The sequence below is a fragment of the Cryptomeria japonica genome, chromosome 8 (assembly GCF_030272615.1).
Source record: "Cryptomeria japonica chromosome 8, Sugi_1.0, whole genome shotgun sequence".
In the NCBI taxonomy this organism is placed as follows: Eukaryota; Viridiplantae; Streptophyta; class Pinopsida; order Cupressales; family Cupressaceae; genus Cryptomeria; species Cryptomeria japonica.
This window is the reverse complement of record NC_081412.1, coordinates 311,839,785-311,864,187: the sequence shown is the minus strand read 5'-3', so window position 1 is coordinate 311,864,187 and position 24,403 is coordinate 311,839,785.

Below are 24,403 nucleotides of genomic sequence, written 5' to 3'. Positions count from 1 at the left end.
TCTACACATGCCTCCATTTCCTTCATGAGTGGAAATCCCAAAATTTGACAAATATGACGGTACCTCAGATCCTCAAGATCATGTTAGGGAATTTAGTGCTGCTTGTATCGAGTTCATGCACGATCAAACATACCTCATGTGTCTCTTCCTAAGGAGTTTAGGGGGTCAAGCAATGGAATGGTTCTCAAGTCTACCCAAAGGAATAAAAACATTCGAAGAACTAATCCAACTATTTTTACAACAATACTCATACAACATTCGACATCCTGTAACTATGATCGATCTTTGTAATACTCAACAGAAAATAGGGGAACCTCTTCTTACTTTTCTCCAATGCTAGAGAAAGATGTTCTCTAGGTACCCACGACCTATTCCAGACTCTGAGAAAATGGATATATTTGTCAATAACTTGGTCCCTGAACTGAAATATAGCGTACAAATGCAAGTACACCCATCATTTAACAAAATGGTAGATAATGCCATTCGAATGGAAGACGTGCTCATAAAGAAGGGGGATATCACACCTTGGAAAGAAACACAAACAGGATCTAGCTCTAAAGAGAAGAACAAGTATTGGAAATTTGCCAAAGACAACAACAAGAATGTTGTTAATGATGGAGTAGTAGACACTATCAAAACCAACTCAAAATCCACAATATTCAACTTGGCTAGTGGTACACAAGCACTTAAAGCTGTCAAGATTGCAGTAGAGAATCCGCCAAAGAAAACAAAGGAATGGTTCAAGGAAAAGCCTTGGCTTTCCAAACTTAAGCGTGATTTTACTCCTCTTGAAGAATCATATGAATCCACTTTCAAAACTCTATTGGCAAACAACTTGATAACACTACCAGATAACTCCAGACCATATGATCCAGATGTCAAACCAAGATGGTGGAGAGAAAATGAATACTGTGACTTCCATCGGAATAAGGGTCATAACATAAACAATTGCATGAAGCTAAAACATGAGATTCAAGATCTCATAGACGCTGGTAAAGTTGTTGTTGGGAATCATCCAACCAATATTGATCATAAAGAATTTAAAGACCCTTTGTCTGCTTACGAACAAGGTGATTCCTCAAAGACCAAAGGAGGTGCCAAGGTAAATTATACTTATGCCATCCAGGACAACGTTATCAACATGATTGAGCCTTCACACTCAGAATATTGCAATGTGATTATAGTTCAAGATAAACCAAATGAATCATGATATGAAAGAGCTCTCAAAAGAAAGTTACCCTCCAAGGAGCTAGTTCTTCCAACCCGGCTCAAGAAACATCAAATCCAACAGCCTTGCCAAACAAATAAAAGGAATCAACCTTGGACAAATTTAAAAGGTTAACTTCATCATCATCCTCGGGATATAGCGTAGTTGAATAGTTAAAAAGGACAAATGCTCAAATTTCAATTTTTGAATTGCTACAACTCTCATCTGCTCACAAGGAAATCCTAGACAAAGCATTGCTCACTACCAACATTCCAAAAGATTTAGACATTGATCAGTTTCAGTCTATGGTGGGTCATCTGACTTCACCTCACTATTTGACCTTCTCTGAAGAAGATGACAATTTGTTAAATCATCCACATAACTAGCCATTGCATATTGAAGCCATGATCCACAAACACAGAGTTAAACATGTTTTGATAGATGGATGTGCAGGGTTGAATATCTGTACTTATCATCTGCTTACACAACTAGGATTCTCTGAAAATGTCATTGATCCAGGCAAGAAAATAACAATTAAAGCCTATGATGAAGAAGAGAGGACCTCCAAAGGTCTAGTATCATTACCAATCAGAGTGGGACCGGTAGAGAGATGTCCTTTTCCAGGTTCTCAATATTCCATTGCCATACAATATATTTCTAGGCAAGTTGTGGATTCATGAAATGAAGGCAGTACCGTCAACATATCACCAATGCTTAAAGTTTCCTTATAACGGAGCTGAAGTCAGTATTCCTGTTGATGCAAATGTCATCTGTAATGCATTAACAAAAGGTGCAGATACTTTTGTGCCACATAATAGGGAAGCCTCTCCAAATGAAGAGCCAAAAACATTGATGAAAGACTTAGAAAAGAGATTGAAGATTACAGATACCGGTATGGATGGCTACAAGATAGAACCGGTACTATCATTAGTTTCTCTCCCTCCATCACCAAAACAGTTGGTCGAACAATCAGAGGCTATGAGAACACAAACTTCAGCTTCGAATACTATATATGATGGTCTCTTTGTACAGTCTTCTACCTCCTTGGCGGATGAAATAGAAGAGGATGTTGTGCTTAACTGGCTCTTTAAGGAAGATAGTCCAAATGAGGAGGTACGACATTGTGAGATTTCCTCAAACCAATATGGTCGTGGTTAAAAAATGATTCGGCACATGGGGTACTCAGGTACTAGTCCTTTGGGCAAACAAAAAGAAGGTATTACTGAACCAATTCAGCTACAAACCAAATCCACACATGATAAGGCTGGACTGGGATAAAATCTGAAAAAGGCATCAGAACAAAAACATGTTTCTAAGTCTAAGTATTCGAAAAAGATATCGCCTTTAATATTACATGAAGCAAACACTAAACAAACAAAAGTAGAGTGTATAAAAGAGAAAGAGGAATCAACAGTCAAGAAAGAAGAAATAGTTAGTGCTCAAGCTTCGACGGTATCACCTATACGATAATACAAGAAGTTGAGGTTCCTGAGGATATAAGAGATGAAATGGTAAGAATCAGAGAATTGTTTGCACCATTAAAAGTTCCTATCACATATACTGGCAGGCAACAAGTAGATGATTCAGAGACTGATTCAAACGAGTATGAATGGGGTCCTGACTATCTTTCAGACACATCCACTATAGAAACTCGAGAAGAATCTAGTGGTGTCATAGATGATACTCAAGAGCTTATGCACATAAAACTAGAGAAGGAAATACAAGAAATTAGACAAAAGAGGCAAGCAAATTATGAACAAGGATTGAAAGAAGGAAGAATACCAGAAAGCTTCTCATCTATGTGCCCTTATCCTAAAATAGAACAAATCAGTTATAGCACTACACAGGAAGAGTTGGAAGCTACAGAACAAGAACCACTCATCAGTCCAGAAGAAGCTAAATCAACAAATCACATAAACAATGAGATCATGTCAACAGGTGTGTCAAATACAAATGACAAATGAACCACAATATGAAGGAACTTGTAGCATTAAAGATGTTTGTATCGATACCATACATATGCTTACTAAATCATCTGAAAGAGACTTGGAAACTTCATCTGATGACTCTGATGACTCTGATGACAGTCCTGTTCATGATGATATCCACTCAGCCTCAAATTCTGAATCATCTGATACAAACAATGAAAAGTTGCCTACTAGTCTTATTGCTATTAAACCACGATATGGCGTCCATTCTGGTGTAGTAAATGATGTTACAAGTATGTCTATTGGATTAGATCGATTAAATATTAACGTGAACTTTAATAATCATGATCTGACTCTTCCTGGTCTCAAGACACTTACACAAGGTATCATTCTGGAACTCAACTTTTCGATCCGCAGCTATGATAACAATACCGTGAACACTCTTGAACCTATCCAAAATTTGTCCTTAGTACATCCTGAATTGATTGACTGTACTTTAGAGAATCAACCCATGGATATACCTACTTTTGTCAATGACTATACATTATCCTATTATCTTAATGCAGTCGAACCTATAAACTCTTCCACCAGTGAACGGAGTGAAAATATGACTGAAGCGGATATCAAGTATCATAGTCGCAAAAACAAGAAAAATAAAAATAAAAGATCTGATGGTAAAAACCATGTTGTGGTGGTGTCAGAATCTAAAAAAGAGAAAATAAAGGATGTACCTAAAGGTGAAAACCTCTTTGAAGCGCCTGAAGGTGAGATACTTGGTATACTGCCCAGTCGTTTTCAGGAGCGATCTTCCATATTGATCGAGCCAACTCAACTAGTGAATATCGAGAATCAAGAGACACCACAAATCATTCACGTAGCTCAATCACTATTAGTAGAAGAATTGAAGGAGTTCACTCAGCTATTCTTAGAAAAGAAAATAAACTTTGCATGGACGTACTCTGATATGCCAGGCTTGGATCCTGATCTCATTATGCACCATCTCTCAATCACACCAGGAGTAAAACCAATTAAGCAAAAACTTTGTAAGATGCACCCGCATGTAGCGTTATTGGTCAAAGTTGAACTAGAGAAACTGCTCAAAGTTGGATTTATCAAAGCAATAGATTATGCTGAATGGATTTCCAACATTGTGCCTGTGTCAAAGGCAGATAAATCTATCAGAGTTTGTACAGATTTTAGAGATCTCAACAAAGCATTTCCAAAAGATGACTTTCCATTGCCAAATATTGATATGATAGTCGACATGACAGCTGGATATGAGATGTACTCACTAATGGATGGATTTTCTAGCTACAATCATATTAAAATCGCTCCTGGAGATCAAGAAAAGACAGCTTTCACATATGCGTGGGGAACCTTTTGCTGGAACGTCATGCCATTTGGGTTAAAGAACGCAGGGGCGACCTATCAAAGAATAGTTACAACCATCTTTCATGACATGATGCATAAGAATATGGAAGATTATGTTGATGACACCTTAGTGAAGACTATGAAAAGATCAACGCATATTCAAGAGTTAGGTCCTATACTTGACATAATGGAAAAGTTCAAGCTCTGATTAAATCCAAAGAAGTGTGCATTCAGAGTGACATCTGGTAAACTACTTGGCTACATCATTTCAAAGAAGAGAATCGAGGTTGATCCTGAGAAGGTCCAAGCTATAATGGAAATGTCGCCTCCATAGAACATCAGTCAAATGAGAAGTCTACAGGGACGTCTCCAATCCATTAGAAGATTCATTTCTCAGCTAGCAGACAAGGCTCAACCTTTTACAAAAGTATTGAGAAAAGGAATAATATACAACTGGGATTAGCAGTGTGAACAACATCTTCAGCAGATAAAAGAGTACCTGTCTAATCCACTGATATTGATTCCACCTATTTAGGGTAAGCCACTAATCTTATATATATCAGCAATTGATTCATCATTGGGGGCACTTATGGCGCAACAATATGACAACAAAAAGGAAAGAGCTATTTATTGCATCAGCAGGAGATTGGTGTCTTATGAAATGAGCTACAATATAATAGAAAAAGCATGCTTGGCATTAGTCTTTGCATCAAAGAAACTGAGGCACTATATGCTAGCACATTCAGTCAAGTTGGTGGCCAAAATCGATCCACTCAAGTATCTTCTTATTAAAGCAACACTCACCGGAAGATTGGCGAAATGGGTTATGATCCTTACAGAGTTTGACATTGAATATGTGGAACGCAAAGCCATAAAAGGATAGGTAATCACTGATCAACTTGCTGAAGCTCCACTTAAGGATACTCAACCACTACACATCAAGTTCCCAGATGAATCAATAATGCATCTTGCTCAACAACCCTGGAAGATGTTCTTCGATGGTTCCTTTACTCAAAATGGTTCAGGTGCTGGCATATTATTTATTACTCCTCAAAAGTATTCAATTCCAAAGTCTTATAAGATTCTATTCCCTTGCACAAACAATGTTATAGAATATGAAGCTTTGGTGAATGGAATAAAACTAGCCATTGAATGGAAGGTTGTTGAATTACATGTCTATGGAGATTCTCAGCTAGTCATCAATCAGATCAACGATACATATCAAACTCGAGATGAGAAATTGATGCCTTGCAAGAGGATGGTGGATGATATCAAGAAGTACTTTGCTTTTGTATCATTCCAACAAATTCCTATATCAACGAAGAGAGTAGTAGATGCTATGGCCACCTTGGAATCTATACCTGAGTTACAGGAGTCCAATTTTCACTTTGATTTCTTGGTGGAAGAGTTATATTACCCCGCTTATGATTCTCCCGAGACCCAAATAGTCTGTTCTATTATTGGACATGACTCATCTCGATACAACCACATTTATTCCTATCTATGCGATCAAATTATCCCTGAAAACCTTACTCATAATGAGAAAAGAAACCTAACTTGAAATGCTTCGCAGTATGTTATCATAGCTAACGATTTATTTAGACGAGGTTTGGATGATACATTGCTTAGATGTCTAGAAACTAAAGAATCTAAACGTGCATTATCGGAAGTCCATGAAGGTATTTGTGGATCTCATTCGAATGGTTTTACTTTAGCTTGGAAACTATTACGGGCTGGCTACTACTGGCCAGATATGGAAAAAGATGCCATAAAATTTGCTAAGACTTGTGAGAAATGTCAGCTTCATGGAAATCTCATACATGCCCCGGCAAGGGACCTCATACCATTTATAACACACTGGCCTTTTCAGCAATGGGCCTTTGATCTCATTGGTCAGATATATCCAACTTCATCCAACGGACATAAATTCATCATAATTGCCACTAAGTATTTCACCAAGTGGGTAGAGGCAGTTCCTCTTATCAAAGCAACTGGCAAACAAGTCGCCTTGTTCATCCTAAACTATATCATTTGCAGGTATGGGATACCTTTGTCCATCGTGACTGATAATGGAGGACAATTCAAGAATAAAGATCTGGACGAGCTTTGTGAGAAATTCAAAATAAAGCAACACTGATCATCAGTATATTATCCTCAAGGTAATGGACAAGCTGAGGTGTCTAACAAAAACCTACTAACTATCTTGCACAGAACAATGAACAAGTCTAGGAAGGATTGGCATCTACAGCTAAATCTTGCACTATGGGCTTACAGAACCAGTATCAGAACACCTACTGGGGCTACACCTTTCTCTTTGGTGTATGGGTCCGAAGCAATATTGCCTATTGAAGTAGCCATCTCTAAGAGTTTCATTGCAAGGTCTTGTTACTGATGAAGATCATAGAATATCTAGATTGCAAGAACTCGAATTGCTGGATGAGCGTCGACAAGTGGTGTTTGATCATCTTAGAGTGTATCAGAAGAGAATGTCTAGAGGATATAGTTCGACAAAGAGAATTTCAAGTTGGTGACCTAGTTCTGAGAGAAAATCCAAAAAATCAATAGTTTCGCGACAATAAAGGGAAGTTTGAACCCAACTGGCTGGGTCTCTACATTGTTACTGCAGCATACGGCTCTGGTGCCTATCAACTCTCAAACTTGGAAGGAGAACAGCTCCGTGAACTGATTAACACCATCCACTTGAAGAAATTCTTCGCTTAGCACTCTCTGCTCCAGCAAACATGTATAGCTGAAAAAAGTCCTGAAAAAAAAAATCAGAAAAATCAGAAAAAGTCCTGAAGAAATCCAAAAAAAGAAAAAGAAAAAAAAGAAAAGAAAAAAATAAATAAATATATATATATATATAAAGAGAGAAATTGCCCTAGTGAAAACCTGGTAAACAGGCATCTTGGTAAAAAAAAATGAATCTCTACCAAGCAGGTGAAAACCTGGCAAACAAGCGCCTCTTGTACTCAAGTGTTCCATCTATCAACGCAACGTTGGCATTTCCTGCTTTCATGCATCTTTTGCTTTCGCTTGAACATATTTTCAATCACTTTTGTGACATCCTTGTTCGTTGGGACCCTCATGACTTGAAACTGATCAACATTCTAGTCTTAGGTTACTTGACAGAGCACATTACATATCCTAAGCAGTGTCAACCAAGTCATTCTTCCGTCAGTGAAACCTAGTCATCCACTCCGAGTCAGTCACCTGTCTCCTAACTACCAAAGAGTTTATCACTGAGTTCATAAGAAAAACAACATAACGGAAAACAATCACTAAACAATTTGAGCTATGAGTGAAAATTTTCTTTGGATGTTGTCTTTTATATTGATTTTCGATTATTGTCCCTCTGAGTAACTCGAGGAAGTCTATTGTGACTAAGAAAAGCAAGGATTGGGGGCATAATATTTTCTTTGTTTTCTGCTTGTAGGAATGATCCCGATGATCTAGAAGCATATAAATTAGCTGGGTGTCTGTGATAAGAGCCTTCACATTAAGGTGAAATCACCTCACATACCTCGACTCTGCTTATTTGTATGCTACAGGGAGGTCCATATCATTTATTTGTTTGTTTTGAGGGAATTTCTTTATGATGCAATTTGGGTCCTTGTGAAATCTGTCCAAGGATATGAATGAGAAAAGGGTCATTGCGGACAAGATAATTAATATTGCACATTGAAAAAGAAAGGAACTCTAACTTGCCTGTTGTGTTCGTTATGCTCAGTGATGAATCTAAAGTATTTTAAATCTAGTGACTAGGTTTAGGTTGTATTTTGCATATCATTTTGCATTTCATTCTGCATTTTTTTGAATTTAGAGTGATTTCGGTATGGTAATAATTTCTTTATCTTCTGAAAGAGAGCTGAAAGCATCATCATTTCTTACGCTAAGTGGTCTTTTTATCATTATTTCTTCGATCGAGTACTTGTGTTTTGAGATGTTTAGCTACATACATAACATTTCACATAGCTTCATACTTTTTATTATTACTCATTTGCATTATTATTTATTTGCATATCAAAGAAACAAAAATATACATTCATAATCATTTCCATTACATACATTCATATGGAAAAGAAATGCATACATATAGAATAAAGCATATAAGAGACATCTCATAAGCGAATCAACACAAGTACGATGAAGTCAAATCAGATCTCGTATATATATCATATCAGGTCTAAGGGTACAAAATGATGTCCAATGACATATACAAACTCCCATCGGAGTAAGAATCATATAGGCTACAAAAAATGGGTGTGTCTACAAAAATATCCCAGCAACAAAAAAATGAATCATCTAGCTGGTGCCCTCTCCCTCATCGCCTGGTGGAGGAGCAGGAGCCTGATGCCCGGGATCCTGTCGAGGTGCTTGTGCTCCTTCTGATCTAGCCATATACTATGAATAGGGTTGCACCTGCTATGCAACAAGAACTGCGACACTATATGCCGCCATATAATATGATGCCCTACTGCTCTGGAGAAGCACCTACTATTGTAGAGACTTTATCTTTGCTCTCAATGTTGTGATCTGGCGATCATGCTCAACCCTCACCTCGACCAGCTGTCGGTCTCGCTCCGCCAGCTGAGTCTAAGCCACTGTCAACTATGACTGCAGCTCTGCAAGACATGCTCTCATCGACCATCCTGTGTCAGCCCCCTGCTCTCTCGTAGGCTCTCTGCCACCATCTCCACCGCCATCTCCACTTGTGGCTCCACCTTGCTCATCTCGCCACTGTCGAACCTACCTCGGAGCTACTCGCTCCTCCTCTCCACCACCCAACCTCGCACCTACTCTCCTAAGGGATCCACCCTCACCCCTCTGTTGTCCAACATCAGCTGGCACCCCGCTGCTGCTAGCACTACGATCACCACCAATCCATCGTGGAGCCTCTGATCTCTATGCCTATCCTTGCCTCTGGCCCTGTCCCTGTACCGATGTGGGGGCATCATCCTCCACATCCTCAATATGAGGAGCCTGCTCTCCTGGATCTGTAAATCGAGGGAACGGATGCTGCTGAAAGTAATCCCTATACTAGGGCAATACCCCCACATCCGCTACATCCTCCAGGTAATCCCATCTCAAGCGATGTAAACCTGTCAACTCCTACATAGCCAAAGCATACGACACCCATGGAGACCATCCCTACCTCTCCTCATTAGCATAGCGAGCATACGTTGTATACTCCTACGAGATCCCCTGAGGCCAGCTGTACTGCCTCATCACTCGTGAAACGATGAATTGCTCCACAACAGTCTATGATCTCCCGATCAGTGGGCGTGTCACAAAAAGGTCCCTACAAACCCTCTACCAGTCATCCCACAACTCCAATCCTCTGTATGGTCTCTAGACAACTACTATAAGGTCATCGAGCTATCGTCACCAAAAATTTGTCTTGCCCAGATGGGGCTGCATAATATATCCAGCATACCTGTAAATAATCGGCTGCCCTAGCTCTTTGCTATCATCAACTATCGATCGACAAATGGGAAGGTGCTCCCAAGCCCACACCTGTAAAATTTACACCCCGGCAGCCATGCTCCACCCATCTTTGTATACAATCTCATGCATCTCTCGATACATGTGGGCCAACAAACAAGAGCTCCGGCCAAGTCTCTGAGGGGTCTCTATCAACCTCTCTAGCATACGGCCCCATCCGCTCTGGAAACCCTGCTGCCCTCTGTCCGGCATCAAGAAGCAACCAATGAACCCTGCTAGAACACATGCCAAGGGATACTCCTCACTATACCTGCTCATAAGAATGTCCCAACTCATGGAACGAGTCAAAATGTCGGGATCCCTGAATACGTTCCTAAGAGCCTGTAGTCCAGGTAACAATGCAGTATCATAATCCACCTTATCCCCAGCAAAAGGGATACGAAGGATCCTGTACACATCCTTGGGAGTGATAGTCAACTCCCCAACTAGCAAATGAAAGGTATTCTGCTCCGAATGAAAACGTTCAACCAATGCTGTGAGCATCCCGTGGTTCACACGGATATCAGGTAATTGCAATAAATGAGTCAAGCCGCATAAATCAACATGAGCCTGCTCAACCTTAGATAGATGATGAACTAATGCCATCGTAGGTGGATATACACATCTGAAGAGCACAAGAGGTAATCGAACCTGCAAAAACCCAACAACGATCATCAAAAAACATTCCAAATGAGCCTACAAGAGAAGTTAAACATCACGCAAATCCAAATAAGTCAAATGCAAAACCAAAATTTCATGTTTACACTTTCAAAAATGATCACTGTCTTTCGAATGACAAAACACGGTCAAGCAGCATCTCGTACGAGTTAGGAATGGCTCTTGTATGAGAAAACAGCCTCAAATGACAATTTAACATACTTAGCACGACAAAATGGTCTTTTAACAAACCTGTAATACGACACAAGGGTGGACCCCGTACGAAAAAACTAGTAGGCTCAAATGAAATAAGATTTTTTTACCAGTTTCTCGTACGAGACAGGATCCTATCTCGCACGATAAACCAAGACACCCAACCCAAAACCCGTGAAAAAACTTCAAAAATGCATTAAAAATTTCAAAATTGGAAACATAAAGAGGCTTAAGATTGATCACTTACCACTGGCTCGTAGTTTCGAGGTCGATTATGTCTTCTCTGGCTCTCAAATCAATGCTGACGAGTAGGGACCACCATTTTTCTTCGTAGAAGGCTTTTTGAATTTTCAAACTTGGAGTGTTAAAATGATTTGAAAATGACACTTTCGTCCTATATATAGCCTAAAACCTAATTTTTCAACTTGCTCCGATGGTTATGAAAATTGTACCCTTAGCTAATTTGCTTGCTCTGATTCCATTTTTGGGATTGAAATCGAAATTCGAGATCCTTTTGCTAGTCAATTTCATAATTTTGACCACTTAGCGCTTTTTTCATCAAATGCTCATTCTTTCTTCAAATTGCACTCAAATTTCAACGATGAATCTTACTTCAGTTTCATTCTACACATCAACATTTCAATCAACTCTATGCTCAATTTCTCATCAATCAACGCCGAAATTTTTTTAAAAATCCTCAGAATCAATTTGTGCTCAAATAACTTATTTTCGCCAAACAATTGCCTATAATCAATCCCTCGTTATCTTTCAATTTCGCTCTTGAGGGGGCATATTTGTGACCTTATGACTTCACATCTCACAAGTCGATAAAATTTTTCAAATCTTCATCAAAAGTCGAGCAAAATCTTTTCAATTAAAGAAAATCAATCCTCATTGCTAAGGGGCATCTCAGCTTCATCGTTTCACATCAAGTTGAGATCTCTCGATCATCTGAATCGAATCAATTGCTAGGGGCATATCAGTTTCATCGCTTCAAATCATGCTGATATCTCTCAATCATCTGAATTAATCTCTTAACGTTAACCAGTTTCATCGCTTCAAATCCAACTGATTATTCGTTTAAACTCAATCAAAAGTCTCAAGAGTATCTTTGATCACACTAAATCTAAGTAGGTGTTCAGTATTCATTTCTTGATCAAGCTGAACGGTTCATTCTTCGCTCATCATGTCTTGATCAATCAAGTTCAAGATCAATTTTTTATCATCACTCACTGCATCTAAGATCAATCAAGTTATAGATTAGTAAGATTTGCTTCTTGATCAATCAAGTTCAAGTTCGATATCTTTGTTTTCTATTGTTCCTCAGTTCAACCAAGTTCGGGATCGGTATCACTTTAATCAGACTTCATTCAGCTTTGTCGCTTCGAATCAAGCTAAACACCTTGCTTTTCATCTAGTTCGTGATCAATCAAGTTCAGAACTGGCATCTCCTAGACATCACACATTCTTTGAACCAACGCACTGCTCACACATTAATTCAAAGAGGGGCAAATGTAATACCCTAAAATTGGTCATCTAAATCATGGGCCCCTAATCTCGACAACATCACCAAGGTCCTAACCAAAGGCAATTGAATCAATCTTGAGCACATTATTAATTCTTTAAATCATCAAATATCACATGGCAAATCAACTACTCAATATTAATTAAATATTTATTTAATTAATTGAATCATTTCCAATAATATCATTTTGATCAATTATCCCATTTTAATTTATTAAATATCCTTGCATATTTAATTAATTAATAAATTTGCCATTCAATCATGCAAAAAGGATTAATTTATTACACAAGATGAATTAATTTATTACAAAGAGTTGAATTGAAAATAAAACAAAAAGAATTGAATTGAGAGAGAAATCAAACTTGAGATATTTTTTATTTTTCTAAATTTAGAACTTGAAATCAGAAAAGCAATTTAATTGAATTATTGAATTATTCTCTAAAATTGGAACTCAAAGCTTTTCAGAAAAAGAAGTTCAGTTGCATTGAAAAGACCTTTTTCTTGAATAAATTAAAGAATTATCTACTTTTATCCTATATGCATGGAATTAATTTATTATTATTTTCCAATGCAACTTGAACTTCTAATTTGAATGCATTTCAATTAAACTATAATTGGAATCTATCTCAAGGTTAACTAAACATGATTTCTCAATTATTTCAATTAATCCTAAATTGAGTTTTTTCTCTTGTGATTCTCTATAAATTCAGTCTTCAGCTCTCATTCCAATTCACCCCAGAGATTTTTGAGAACACGCTTGGAGATTATTATCACGCTAATTTCACTCTGGAGTCATTAAAGATTATTGTGCTTTTTAGATTATTTGCATCCATTTTACATCCATTATTGCTTGCATCCATTGTTGCTTGAATTTATTATTGCTTGAATTATTCATCCATCTTGCATCCATATAGCTTAATATCATAAAGATTAAATCCTTCGTCTTGATGTAGTCTAGTCACTGGTATTGCTTATAAAAATCTGAGAGCAATCTTATACTCGCATCTTTTAGAAGGTAATTAGTTGCTTTGCTATGGTTTATTACTTATTGATTGTTGATTACTAACCATGCATATAATGACTTAATTGAAGTGTTGTGCTTGCAGCTACAGGTTCACTTTTTCACACACACACACCAGTCAGCAAAAATGGAGCAAGAGATCAACACTCGGTCTAGAGATTTGCAGGAGCTACAACTGGTTCTACTCCCATGATTGCAAATTCTTCAGAAGTACTATCTCAACCTGGATGCCTTAACAGTGACACGGGAGATGAGCACAATTGATGCCATGGAAGAACAGGTCTCCCAGATGCAGACAGAGAAAGAAGTAGCCACATCCCTACTTGAGTCCTGGTCTTTATCGATGAAACAATTCTTGCAGGACTTTAAATCTGTTTTTGACAAGTATTATTCCTTATTATCATAAACTTTTATTATTTTAATATCAAATGAAAATAGGGTTGTTCAGCTGTACTTTGTCATTGTTGGCAAAGGGAGAGAAGAATTCTATTTGGGAGAAGTATAGGGGAGAAGTATCTAGTAATCAAAATTTTGACATATGCTCTGAATATCTCAATGTTTATGCTCTATATGCAAAATTGTTATACATTGTATTGTCAAAGGGATAGTGTATATGCTTAGGGGGAGCAATTTTGCTAATGGCATGATTTTGTTGTAAAACACTTAGATGTCAAAATTTTATTTTAGTAAGTGTTGCCATCAATGCCAAAGGGGGAGATTATTGGCATTTTTGATGTTTATGTTGTGATTGTTATTGATGGACACACACTTGCATTGAGATCCCCTTTATATGTATGAGTTAGAGCACAATAGGTATTTGTTTCAACCGGTATGTTGTATTATAGTCGTTAGACTATTGGTGTTTTGCAGAATATGTTTACCAGTCGGAAGCGGTATGTAGACCCCAAGCGGTTCGAGGATCTCAAGCGGCACGAAGGATCAAAGCGGCAGAACACATATTTCCCAGTCTTCATTTTGTCAAACCGGCAACTGGCATTTTGCTTGAACCGACATTCTGTACCGGTAATACTCTGTGATGAGTTACCAACCGACATTTTGTGATGAGTTACCATCCATCGATTGTTTGACGATGTCGACACTTTAATGGTGCTTTTTGTGTCGTGTTACCAAGTATGTCCAAGTTCATTGAACCTAGGGAATTGGATTGTAATCCTATTGGACCGACATGAAATCAGATTCCTTTATAAGGACATCATGTCTAGGGTTTTAGGTTGTTGATGTGGTTGTAGCGAAATTTTATGTTGTTGCTAGGGTTTAAGGTGGTTGAGGAGTTGGAGAGAATATGAATGTGTAGAAGAATGAAGTAATGCTGGAATGCATTAGGAATGAGATATCAAGGATCTAATCAAGCAATCTGTGCTATTAGCTAGATCAATCACTTGTTGATTACTCACATCTTTGACAAGTCTGTAGCCCTTAACCGGGTAGGCCCAAAAGCCTTTTGTAAATCCTCTAACAAGGTGGTTCACATATGTGGATCTAAAATCCTCTAGCAAGGTAGTCTTTAATCGGACTTATCTCCTAACAGAGATTGAGATTCCTAACAGGATCTGTTCTGGTAAAGAACATTATAAGACCTTAACCGGTCTGACCTTAACCGGTATGGTTCCTATTATGTAGATAGTTACTTGTGAGTTCCATCTCACCGTGGTTTTTCCCATTTGGGTTTCCACGTCAAAATCTCATGTGTTATGGTGTTTGTGCTTTTGTGGGTGAATGCATTATTTGTTATTTGGTTTGCATGTGTGCTAACCGGTTTGTCTGCTAAACTATTTTATCGATTTATTGTCAGTCTTATAAAGTGTTTAAGTGCAAAGATTTTTGGCATACTAATTCACCCCCCCCCCCCCACCTCTTAGTATTCATCAACATGTAGTGCTAGAATTTTTGAGAGGCAAATACCACTGTTAGACAAGCTTTCTTAATGAATGTATAGTTGAGTTCATATCGGTTCAATGTCCTGCTGATATAATAGATAGCTTGCTCTTTGCCCTGTTGATCTTCTTGTGCTAACAATGCCCCCAGTGAAATGTCGTTGAAATGTAAAGGATGAGTGGCTTCCCTTCTATTGGTGGTACTAGAACTGATGGGTTCATTAGATACTGCTTGATTTGATAAAAATATTCGGCACATTTGGCTTCCCATCTAAGCTAGTTGATGTTCTTTGGTGGGGGAATCTCCATAATGGCTTGTACCTTTGTTGGATCCACTTCAATACCTTTAGTTGAAACTATGTAGCCTAGTAATTTGCTTGATGTAACCCCAAAGACGCACTTCTTAGGGTTAAGCCTAACTTGAAATTTTTCCAATCTATCAAAAATCTTTTCTAAGATCCTTAGATGTTCTGCTCTGGTGAAGGATTTAGCTAGTAAATCATCTACATAGTCTTCCATGAAGGTATGCATCATGTCATGAAAGATTGTTGTCATTTCTCGTTGATAAGTTGCTCCTGCATTCTTTAAGCCAAAAGACATGACATTCCAACAGTACGTTCCCCACGGACAGGTAAATGTTGTTCTATCTTGATCCTCTAGGGCTATCTTTATTTGATTATATCCTGAAAAACCATCCATTAGTGATAGCATTGCATGGCCTACTGTGAGGTCTACGATTATATCGATACTGGGTAAAGGAAAGTCGTCCTTTGGACAGGCTTTGTTGACATCTCTAAAATCAGTGTAGATTCTGATATTGCCATCTGATTTTTATACTGGTACAATGTTGGAAATCCATTCAGCATAGTCGATAGGTTGAATAAATCCGATGTCTAATAGTTTCTTCAGCTCAGCTTTAACTATGAGCGCTACATGTGGATTCATCTTTCTTAGTTTTTGCTTGACTAGCTTAGCTCCTGGAGCAATGGACAAGTGATGCATGATTAATTGTGGATCAATCTCGGGCATATCTGCATATGACGAAGCAAAGTTGATTTGCTTTTCTTTAAAAAATTTAATAAATTTTGATCTTTCTTCCTCTGTTAGAGATTCTGCAAGGTGTATAGTTGTGGTTGCTTCTGTAGTACCAATGTTGATTGATTGAGTGGGCTCAATCAATATGGGTGATCGCTCGTGATAATGCTTAGGAAGCGTGTCAAGTCTCCCATCCTTAGGTGCCTTAAAAAGGTTTTCACCCTCAGATGCATCCTTCATTTTACTTTTGTGTGATCTATTGCTACCATTGACTAGTTTTCAGCAGTAGATCTTTTAGTTTGCTCGTTTTTGCGACTAAGATACTTGGCACTCCCCTGGTTGTAGACATCGTTACTTTGTTCACTGGTAGAGTTTGTTTCTGGGTTAACGGTACATAAGTAATGGATAATGGATTTGTCATTTGGGAAAATTGGTATATCATGAGTTTTAGGTTCGTCCCAATCTATGAGGTCAGGAAAGACAAGTGGTAAGGAGTCATTTGGTGGATCAAGTTCGACTGCTGTAAGTGTTAGGATGGAAGTATCATCGTGGTTGGTTGAGGTGTTAAAGAAGTTAAGGATCTCGTCAAGGTCTTTGATGGTATCATCTTCCGTATAGACTTGCTCATAATGTTGTTGCTCATTTTCCTTGGCATCATAGATATTTTGTGGACCAAATTCAAGTGGTCTAGATTTTGTGCCATGTTCTTCTTGAGAGATGGGTGTACTATTGTCTTTTGCACAAATACCTTTAGTAACATTAGAATAGTTGCCCCATTCATATTCATTGGAATCAATCTCAGAAGTATTATCCCAGATTCTAGCAGCGTTGTGAACTAGTATGTTGTAGGGTGAGAACAAGTCTTTGATAATTGAGACAAGTTTGATAGTTTTCTTTGATTCTGTGTCAGATCCTGCTTCTACTCTTTGCATTTGTTCATATATTGTGTCTCCTCAGGGAGGAATGATGTTATCAAGAGGTGATTCTTCTTTGTTGGATATTGGTTCTTGAATATGATGTGCTTCTACAGTAGATGCTTCTTTCTTTTGATTGATAGGTTGCCTTTGACATTGTTTTTGTTCTTGATGTTCCCGTTCCTTACATATTATCTCAGTTGACTCAAATAGTGCCTCTTGCCAAGAGTCTTCTTTGTATTTCTTCTTTGCTTTCCACTGAGGTTTTTGATATTTGTGTGGTGCCCTATTTGGTAGTAGAGTGAGTTCAAAGCCCAATCCCTTTTTGTCTTTACTAAATTGTGAAGGAGTATCTAATGGTTCTGTGATGCCTTCCTTTCACTTACCAATAGGTCCTTTTCCATTGTATCTCATTTGCTGCATGATTAAGTAGCCTTTGCCATATAAGTGTGTTGGTATAGCTACTTCCATAGTAGCTGCTCTGTCTTCTTCCTCATCTTTGTATAGCCAACTAAGGATGTCCTTTTCCTCGGATTCATGTGCTAGAGTGTCGAGTTGCTTGATGTGTTGATGCTATAGGTAATCCATGAGATCTAGGTGATGTTGGTAAGTTGGCCAAACACATGGGTTCCAAAGAGTATTCTCCCATGCCTTGTTCTTTGATTTTCATTTTCTACTTGAAATCCATAGATAATGATTTAGACTTTTCTTGTTGAAGATCTGGTGCTGAGGAATTTTGTTTCTCTCTATTATGTGGAACCAAGCTGTCTTGGGCTGCCCCCATAGCATTACAATGTTGAAATGGATTATGATCAGCTGATATAGAAACCTCCTGCCCATTGTAGGGGAATTTAACACACTAGTGATAAGTGGAGGGTACTACTTGCATTTCATGTATCTAAGGTTGACCTAATAAGATATTGTATGTGAGGTCTATGTCTAAGACCTGGCACATAATATCCTTTCGTATTGGTCCTACTTGAATTGGCAACACCATTGTTCCTTTGGATGATCTTTCTTCATCATCATATGCCTTTATAGTGATCTTTTTGCATGGATCAATAGACTCCTCAGAGAAGCCTAATGCGCAGATAAGTTTTAAGGTGCAAATATTAAGTCCAGCTCCTCCATCTATTAATACTCGTTTAACTCACTGTTTTTAGACCATGACTTCAATATGGAGTGGAGTATTGTGTGGATGGCTCAATGAGATATTATCATGCTCAGAAAAAGTAAGGTTATGAGGCCCTGTCATATGAGCCACCATGGCTTGGAATTTGTCAGCATCCAGATCTTGAGGTACATTTGTTTCTAATAATGCTTGTTCCAATATGTCTTTGTGTTTTGGCGAAAGTTTTAACAATTCCAGTATAGATATTTGAGCAGAAGTTTTGCGCAGTTGACTAACTAGATCATATTGAATTTTGGGTATCGTGTTTGTTGTTGACATATGTCCCTTCAAGACATATTTTTGAGCTCTGGTTGTTACGTTGACGTATTCATGTTCACGCCTGTCTTTGATTGTGATAACATTGACTTGATTGTCTTTAGCTGATATATGATTGATGGTGTTAATGTATATGTGATTGATACGAGCCCCATGTGTATCGTTTGAGTTTGAAGCTCCATCCTTGTTGTAGTTTGGAAGAGGATTCTTGAAAGCTCTGTGGTCACCATTTGTCTTGAGACCATCGACTGTTAAATCACCTCTATCGATCATTTCCTAAACAATGTTTTTCAGCCTCATGCAATCATTTGTCTGATGACCTTTGTTGCGATGAAAATCACAAAAGTGTGAGTCATTCCACCAGGGTGGTTTGATTTGTGGTTCAAATATATTGATTGCTGGTAAAGAGATAATTTTGTTTGCCAAGAGTTCTCTTAATGCTGGCTCCAGTGATTGCCCTAGTGGTGTATAAATGCGTTTTGGAAAGTTGTTTGCATTACCCCGTGAGTTTGGATTAGGTCCCCTATTGGTGTTATTGTTTTGGGTATTGTTGGTATTGTTTGTGTTGAGTTGATTTTGATTGGTATTCGGTGCATAAGTGTCAGTGCTTGGGTTAGCACCTTTAGGATTCTTTGTAGCTTGAGGATTACCTAATAAAGCGAGCACGGGCTGCTTTGATTTTGGATCATTTGATTCATCTCCTCCTTCATTTCCATGGTTTTTGTTTCTGGTCTAGAATCTGGATTTGTCCAAGTTGTTGTTGTTTTGGTTGTTGTAATTGGATGAACTTGTTCCTTCTTTGAAAAATTTCAACGTTCCCTTTTTGACACATGCTTCTTCTACTTGGATGCCATTCTCAAACAATTTAGCAAAAGATGGTATACATTGGAGATTGAGTCTGTAACTCATCTCACTATTCAAGTTGTCGATGAAAATTTCCATCTTTTCCTTTTTGGGGTATATCACGAGGATATCTTGAAACCATATGCCGCCAACGTTGAAGGAATACCATGAAAGTTTCATTGTTTTTCTATTTGGTGTTATAGACGTCTAACATGGTGATAGCATGTTGAATGTTATAGGAATATTGAGTTATGAATTTGTTGACTAGTTCATCGAATGATCTGACAGGAGGTGTGATTTTGGATAGCCATTCCATTATTTGTCCGCCCAAGCTTCTTGGGAATAATCTCATCAAATAGGTGTCATTATGGACGAATTCTAGACTCATTGTACATAATTCATGAACATGATCACAGGGATCACTTTTCCCATCATATTTGTCAAATTTGGGAATGTCTGAGTTTGGAGGAAAAGCTACCATGTTTAATCGTCTGTCAAAAGGATAAGGAAAATTTTCAGTTAAGGAGTACCGTACTGTTGTACCTTGTTGCATGTCTTGCATTTGTCTTTGTAACATTTGCATTTGTTGAGTGAGAGCAATCAAAGGTGTATTGTGTTGCCGAGGGAAGAGTTCTTCCCTTGTATTAGTTATAGGTTGAAATGGTGTGTGGAATGGTATGTTTTGCTCTGGGATGTTTTGCTCTGGGATGTTTTGCTCAGGGATATTTTGCTCAGGGATATCTTGCTCAGGGTCACGTGTTTCTTCCTCTCTTTGTCGTTCTTGATATTCATAATGTCGAGATCTTGTTCTAAAAATGTCTATGTCCAAATCTTCGGGAAGTTTAACTCCTTTGCTTGTGAGCATGAGCAAATATTTTTCTTTGTCATTTTCCACGAGCCTTTCCACAAGCCCTTGAAATGAAGCGCTTTCTTGACACTCTTGAAGAAGTTCTTCAGTAATTTCAGTGTCCTCTAGATGCGGACCCTTGAAAGGATTTGATAATCTCTGATTCATGCTGGATTCCAGTTGTATTTCGCTTTGTTTGTTTCGTTGAGAGCGAGTAACAATGGGCATCTAGTAGAAGCTTTTTGTGACAAAAGGAACGAACTCTTCTTCAATGTTTTTCTCAGGGGTTGGTGGTTCAAATCGCGGTATGTTATAAGTGATGCATCTTCGGGAAAGAAGACCAGCAATATCTTCCCTCCTTGATTTATGCGTTGACTGAATGCTGATTTTTGACAGAATGCCCTACTCCTCAAGGGTTCCTTGTCAAATAAGTTTGTTTTATTTTGAAGATATAAGTGTATATGACGAAGGAATGTGCGATGAGATTTGAAGAGTTGGTGATTGATATGTAAAAATTTATTTCTTTTGGCAAATTTTGAAGAACTTGGTTGATGTTTCTTCAACTTAGTGTTATGATAAATATTCTTTCTTCTCAGAATATGAGGATTAGTCATGCACAAGTGATCAATGGTGTCCTTTGATTTGTTTTGGATTCAATTTAGCTTGTTCTGAAAACTTAAGTCTTACTTTATCAAAGTGAAGGTTTAGATACCCCCTCACGACAAAGTGCATCAAATGATATGGAATACGAGCTTTCTCGATATGGAAACTCGATTTGACAACTTAGAGTTTTAAACAAGTGTGTTTGGGATAAAAACTCGTTTGATTTAAAGGACCTGTTTGCCACTTGTGATGATGTTTCCTGATTTTGATAGGAGGGATATGTTTATCTTGTGACTAGTTTCAAATTTTCAGACAACTTTGCTTGATGGAAATTTGCTTGTAGAAATAGCTTTTGATACTTTGTTTTTGGTTTTCTGATTGATGAAGTTCAGGCTGATGAAGGAATGTTTTCGAAATTGTTTTCTTAAATTTTCCAAAATTGACCTTTGTTTTGCCCCCTATTTTTCTGGTTTTGACTAGGCGCTAGAACAGAGTCGCTATGTGCTATAAAAACTTTTCTATGCACTAGCAAAAAGACCCCACGCACTATGTTGTCCCTTGATATGTGCTAACTGGTTAATACTGTTTAATATTGCTTCAGCTTTGGTTCAAAAGGTTATGCGCCAATATGGGCCGCCTTTGCGCTAATAGTTAGACCCTACACGCTAAAGTTTGACCTCTACACACTAAGTTGATGCTTCAACGCGCTAAATTGTTTTCAAAATGAACTAACTGCCACTGCTTGCTTTTAGATTCTGGTGAAGCGCTACTGTTAAGACTTGACATGCTAAAGAGAAGATTTAATGCGCTAAAAGATGGTTCCTACATGCTAAGAGGTTGCTCTTACGTGTTAAACTGCCCTGAAATATATTGACTTGGTTGTTTTATGCAATTTTGGAATTTTGCCTTGAGTTTTTAGTGCTAATAGATGATTTTCTGAAATAACAAATGAAAGCATGGCACCAACGAGACAACCATCTTGCTTAATCTAAACAATAAGTGTATGTTCTGCGAGGATGTGTTCAAATCCCCAATGTTTCAACAGGTTTAGATACAACCTGCATTTCAATCAGACTCTTTATTCAAGGGTCATAAGCAATATCATAGCCCACTAGTCTCGATACTCCGTCAGCTCAAACAGTCGTGTCACCCCCTAGGGGGCGCCCATTTTTTTCCCTTTTGCCATAAATTAACCCAAAATGAATTGCTTCACAATTGAGTAGCTATCTTGGGAGATATATGGTGAGCGATCTTGGGGGCGGATTCTTCCCCACCCTTACACTATGATATTGCAAATGTCTGGTTACTGACTCAGCTCAAAGTTTCTATGCTAAGGTTCATAATCAAGCTTCATGTTCGACCGTCAGTGATAAACTCCCTTAGGAGGCTTCCCAACCTTTAGAATAAAGGCTTTACGTATCTCAAGGATACTGGGGGAAGGCTAATCGTTGCACGCAACTGTTGAAAAGGACTTTCGTCACTTTCCACTTTTGATTATAGTGGGTTGGAACACTTGGCTTCAAAGTTGTTTCCCACTTACGTCGTTCCCTTCACACTGGCCAAAAATGGCTTTAAGATTTTTTCAACCCCTCGGGAAGGCAGGCTTGCTAAAGGATTTATTGCTTGAATTAAAGAAATCTTTAAGAGTGGTTTGGCTTTTTGATCACCCAATTAAGGGGAGAGCATATACCTTTCACTTTCGAGACAAAGCACACAAGTTCTTTTTAGCCCTTCAAAGCAATGATTTTATAATCCTATATGGAGATTTTGCCCCACGAAAACATGGTGTTCTTTTTAACTTTTCAAGGCAATGATTTTCTGATCTAAAAAAAAGAACTTGATCAACAAAATGAACGCGATTTTCGTCAACAAAAGAAATCAATCGAAAGGGGAATATCTTCCCTCTTTAGTTGCAAAAAGACTTTTGTGACTTTGTGTGGTTCTTTACTTTGCTAAAACCTAAAATGGATCCTTTTATACACCAAAAGATGGTGAAGTTCTTTTTAATCCATTTGTTTGCAAAACTTGAAAGATTGATTTGTTCTTTTTAAGACCCAATTTGAAAATTTTCTCTCCTAGAAAAGCAGGGAAAAATTGTTTTGTGGTTCCTTTTAAAGCCCAAACAAAAGTGAGTTCAATTTTAACAAGAATCAAAAGAAGTTTATATCTTAACTAACTTAACTAAGTTAGTAAGAACCTAAACTATTTAATGATCCTAAAATTAAGCTCCTATCTGCAAGAAATTTGTTGAAACCCTGCAAAATACCAAGTAAAATTGTTAGAAAATCTGTGGTTTTTTGTGGACTTCAACAAGTCTAATTTTTACATTTGGTTACAGTTTTTGGTTTTGCCTCTGTCTGTGATGCGCTACAGAACAAACTGTACGCGCTACTATATAGCCAGGATGCGCTATCAGACAGACCCGATGCACTAAGCTATTTTTCGAATGTGCTAAGTTGTTATTCTTCTGCGTCGAGACCTACAAGAAAAGGTTAGTGAGGATGATGCGCTAAAGTATGATCTTCACGCACTAGGAAATGAGTCCCACATGCCAAACAGTGAGCCATATGCGCTAAGGGATGTTCCCTATGCGCTGATTCCTGTTTCCCGCATACCTGCAGAAGTGTTTATTTTTAAAAACCAATTTGATTAATGGGGTAGAGCCCCACGGTGGGCGCCAGAAATGTATGCGGGAAAAGCGGGGCGATGAAACTTAAAATGTCAAAATTATGTTCAAAGAGGCTTGTCCACACACCCATAGGACTTCTTGGTGCAATTTATGGAGTCATGAAGAATGACTCAACTTCCCAAGGTTGGCTCCATGGTTCTCTATCTCACAAGGTCCCTCAAGCCAATGCCTTTGCTCTCATATCATTGAGCAAAGTGGCTTAGGGATGACAAATGCAAGAACGAGGGATGATTATGATTGATTTAGTTATGAAAATGTATCCTGTCTATGCATGATTCTACAAATGCAATAAACTAGATTTATAATATGACAAGATTAGTAGCAATACTATCCTAACACGATATACTAGTTTATGAGTTAAGCTAATGATAAAGGAAATAGTCTAAAATGCTTATTAGATTAATTCCTATTACAAAGAGAAGCTAGATGTGTTAATAAAATTGAGCATAAATGAGATACTAAAAGCTTGCATGGATCCTTAAAATGGAGGAATGAGAGCTCTATTTATAGTGAAAATAGGGCAATGGATGGTCGGGATTGAAAGAGTTAATCAAGGGTCAAGTTTGAAAGTTGTCAATCCATGTTTTCAATTTTCACCAATGAAATGGTGACAATTGTCAACATAAGGCTGGTTGAGAGGAGAGGTAAGAAGCATTAAATGCTTGAGAAGACCTCATGGTTACCCTAGGAGGTAAGGGTTAAGGTTAGGTTAGGGTTATCCATT